Raw genomic sequence first — 4,606 nt, forward strand, 5'->3', positions numbered from 1 at the left:
TCTTTCTTTCTTTCTTTCTTTCTTTCTTTCTTTCTTTCTTTCTTTCTTTTCTCTCTCTCTTTCTCTCTTTCTCTCTCTTTCTCTCTTTCTCTCTTCCTCTCCCCTCCCTCTTTCTTTTCTTCTTCCTTTCTAATATTACTTGCTTGGCTACATCCTGGAATAGTATTTTTCAAACTGCAGATCATAAAAATGACCATAACATACATTTAGTGTCATAACCAGCATTAGAGAATATGAATTGAATAAAACAGAAAACATCAAAATGTGTCCTGGGTAGTAAGGGTAGGTTTTTAACTTGTCATACATAGATATTCATGTGTGTACTGGGTTGTGATGGAACTCTTTGCATGGGAAATGGTAAAAAAGTTTGGAAAGCATGGCTCTGGAACAATCCATTTACATTTTTTTCTCCTTCTTGCTGTTTCAACTCTGTTTCTATAAAGGTATCTTTTTGATATACATTTAAATTATTTTATTTGACTGCCTACATTGATTAAACCGAATAAGTGAGTAGGTCACCATTTTTCTTTTTATTGTGTATTCACCTCTAAACTGGAATCTTTTAAGCTCTTAAAGACCATGCTTAGCAGAATATGTTTATTTTGATAAGACCTTTAAATTATACTGCTTATAACATTTTGGCAGTTCCCTCCCATTCTTCAGAAAGCTCTAGTTTCTTAGCTTTTCTCTTGACCAGGGATCTTTTTCAAGTTAAACTTTAGAGGAAAATCCAGGCAAACATCAGTTAAAAATAAAAACAAGAACCAAAGATAATCCTTTATCCAGCTTAAATGCTTCAGTTAGTAATCAAATTATTTTATACCACATCCAAAATTATGCAGCAGAAAGATCATGTTATTTAGTTGCTAATCACTTAAATAACATTTATTCATAAATGAACTTTCACTCTAGACTAACGTGAATAAACTGCTTTGATGCTCTTTAGAATAAATAATAACTCTAGAAGGACAAACTATCCTAAGGCAAGCATTATAATAGGGGTAGCTCGGGTCTTTATCACATTTTGTTATTGTGAAAAATAAACTTGCCTCTTAAAAGGTTCTTTAAAAGGGAACTAACAAAACAGAAGGTCCGAGAAGAGCTGAATGTAGTGCAAATTTCTGAATGAATCTCTTAGGATTTGTTTTTAATCTGAATATTTAATAGCGTTGCATTGCAAAACTTGAATTATGCTACTCAATTTTAATGGTTAATCTGCTTTAGAAAATACACAAGCTTAATTGTGACATACGAAAGTCCTTATTTAGGGTAGATTTCTAATTTGAGTGCTGTCGGCCCTGCTGTGTAAAGAGTCTCCTGGGTGCAGATTTTTAAGAGTGCGTGCGCGCCTTTCTATCTCACCGTGGAACCGCTCTCGCTGCCGAGTCGGCCCGGCTCCTCCGCAAGCCAGGAGCAGACAATAGATCGAACCTAATGGAGTTGTGTACTTGCCATCTGTAGGAGCAGCTGCAGGCCCGCATCTGCACAATATGCTGGGATGGGGAGCTCTGCTAATCTGCATAATAAGGAGGAGGCTCATTCCACTCCAGCTAATAATCACGAGCAATCGATGCACTTCATTCCCTCACTGCTGAGCACAGCGGAGTGCGTTTGCTACTCTGGGTAGACAGAGGTCAAGTGAGCCGGGATGGCGTGGGGCTGAGAAGCCTTCTGCTTACAATCTAAGGTTACCATCAACTTGTGGGGACCTACTTGGGTCTTTCTCTTGAGTCATGCTGACACATAATGCAAAATCCTGGGAATTGGGATGAAAAGGCGCTAGCACATTATTAAGATTGCTAATCAGAAATGCTTTTGGAGCAATTAGAGTATTGACCAATCGCTTCTCGGCCTTTTGACTAAGATCAAGGGTAGTATCTGTTCTTTTCAGTTTAATTTGCCTTTTAAAACGCTCCTTTTGTGGGAAGAAGGGCACGAGCAAATTTTGGGCTTAGTTGTGAGCCACTTTGAGTCATTTGGCGTTCATTGATTTTTTTTTTTTTAATAGCTGCACAATGCTGAGATTTGACTTTTGACCTGTTAATACACACACACCCCAACTGTGAAAAAGGCAGACTATATGAATTAATGAATCAAATCTATGTTTATTTTCATTTATGATGTCAGGTTGAGATCACTATCTTGGAGGCAGTAGAACTGGTGGTGGAAAGGAAGATGACTATTGAAATCATGTACTTCTAGAATGGCTTAAAATCACTTTCTTATTAAAGGAAACGTTACCATGGCTTCATGTCTCTAAAAAAATCATGTACTTACAAATATAATTTGATTTCATAGAGTTGATTAAAGGTTAAGACATTTGAACTTAGGTGACCTAGATTGAGGACAGTATTTTAAATCAAATTGTAACTTGCCATTATTTATAATGTCTTGTTATAAGAAGTGGTGAGACTACTTTGTCTAATTTCTTGAAGGAAAAATATTTGCATAATTCACCACCCGTCAATGAAGCATAGGGAAAGAGCATTAATTTGTGGAGATGGAACGCTGGGGCTGAAGAAATAATTGCTTTCACCAGTAAACAAAGCAGCTCACTTAGCATTCATTTCAACCTTTTAATCAACACCATTTGGTTAAATAAGATAGCATCTTCTCATGTGGTTTAGAAGAAAACTTTATTAAAAGTAATTCCCTTTAGATAGAATCAATATTGGTGTATGGTGGTAATAAGAAAGAGATCCGACATCTCAGGGAAATACCGGCCAAATGTTTGAAATTTTGGTGCTAGAAGGCTAAGGCAGAGCACTGGTTCCGCCCATGCAGCTGAGCACCCCTCACAGCGCTGTGATTAAGTGAAGAGCAATGTACCAGGTGAGCTGAAAGCATTCTTCCTTGGTTTCCTAATTTTAAAGCCTATGTATTCCCATCGATCAAGAGACGGCCTGTATCTTTTTGAAATAGAAATGGCAGACTGCTCCAGAATCCATCTAGAAGTTTTGCAAGTCACTGAATGGCACCCACAAAGAAGAAAAGCGATAGTCTGATTGGCTGCAAATGTGGGGTCCCTTTGTAAAACAATTTTAGTAACTTTCCCAGAAATTAGAAAACAAAGGCAATGCCAGGGGTAGGGATGGGGTGAGAAGCACTAATTATAGGTGCAAACTTGAAGATCAGTCAGGGAAGAACACAAGTTGCTGAATTAAATCTCCGGTTAGATTTCATTACCCTATTAGTGTCCACACAGTGTGTATCACTCTCTGTAAATATTTAGTTCATTTATTTAGTCACTGGATGATTGTCTCATCACCCATACTTGAATGGAAGCCCTAAGAGAATAGGAACATTTCTTGCTGTATTCCCAACATCTAATAAGAAAATAAATCCTCCATAAATATTTTGCTGAGAAACTGGTGAAAGTTGTTGAAACAACCTCCTCCCTGCTCCCCAAAATGAAAATGTTTCAGGATCTTTTAAGAGTAGATCAAGAGCACCATTCCTACATTTTAGGATATTTTTATGCCAAAATATAAAATATCCTAGTTGAACTTGGGCAACTGCAACCTCAAAGTCATGCCAATGAAAATCCATGAATCCACTGATAAAGTATAGGACCTTTCTTTCAGTTTCAGAAGATAAGACCTCAATGTAATACATGCATCTCCGTGCAATAAGAAAAAAAAAAGTTTCTATTTCCATTCATCTTTTATCAGGAGGAACTGGATTGATCCTAGAAGTGCTCTTGTATCCTGGGCATGATGGAATGAGTCAATTCTGAGGAGCTTTTTCTGGGCCCAAAGATCCACAACATTTGCTTTCAACCCAGGCTGGTTCTAGGAGAGATGGGCATAGTTGGGGCATAAATAATTCGTTCACTCATTCCATCCATCTATCCAATATTTCAGTACTTACTCTGTGTGAGGAAATTTTCTGGGTGCTGGATGCACAAATGAATGTATTCTTCTTCTGTATCTCTTTTTGCATTCTGGAGAAACTTCGTGCAGGGAGGGAGATGAGGGAGTTATGAGACTCCATGATTTTATTTTATTTTATTTAAGATTTTTCATTATTTGAGAAAGAAAGAGCACGAGCAGTAGGGAGGAGCAGAGGGAGCCTGCTCTTCCCTTTGGGGCTCAATCCCAGGACTCTGAGATCATGACCTGAGCTGAAGGCAGATGCTTAACCGACTGAGCCACCCAGGCACCCCTCCATGATTTTGTAAGGACTCAGGGTCCAAACTTGAAGCAGGTTTGTAGGGATAGATGAAGTTTCATCACTGTAGTTAAGTGTCAATTACCACTTTAAAAAAAAAAACAAACAAAATGGTTCTCAGTAAAGATTTTTATTTGTATTATAGAGGGCTCTAAGGTTTTTTCTGGGAATTTAAAATTCTTTGGTTGTTTTTATGAGTAGGATTTTCTTTTTATTTATATTTTATAATTGTTGATAATATACATGACAGTTGTTGAAATATGATTGTTTTCAAATAGTCTCCCTTATTGAACCCTATTATTCTAACATGTCTAAGTTTTGTTTTGTTTTTTAGTTTCTAAGCACACAATCACATCAGTAGTTAAGACATTTTATTTTTGTTTTTTTCTCATAATATTTTGGGTAGAAATTTCAGAATATTATTAGATAATAGTGG

General features: G+C 37.0%; 1 non-coding gene across 1 annotated transcript; it reads left to right on the forward strand.

The window, feature by feature from the left end:
* The first annotated feature begins 1,839 nt into the window (after window positions 1-1,839).
* Window positions 1,840-2,033, forward strand: LOC118012785. The gene has a single exon (XR_004679838.1). It is a non-coding gene; the product is annotated as a U2 spliceosomal RNA (small nuclear RNA).
* Window positions 2,034-4,606: the final 2,573 nt, after the last annotated feature.

This window comes from Mirounga leonina, unplaced genomic scaffold, assembly GCF_011800145.1.
Source record: "Mirounga leonina isolate KUSES-001 unplaced genomic scaffold, KU_Mleo_1.0 Mir_151, whole genome shotgun sequence".
In the NCBI taxonomy this organism is placed as follows: domain Eukaryota; kingdom Metazoa; phylum Chordata; class Mammalia; order Carnivora; family Phocidae; genus Mirounga; species Mirounga leonina.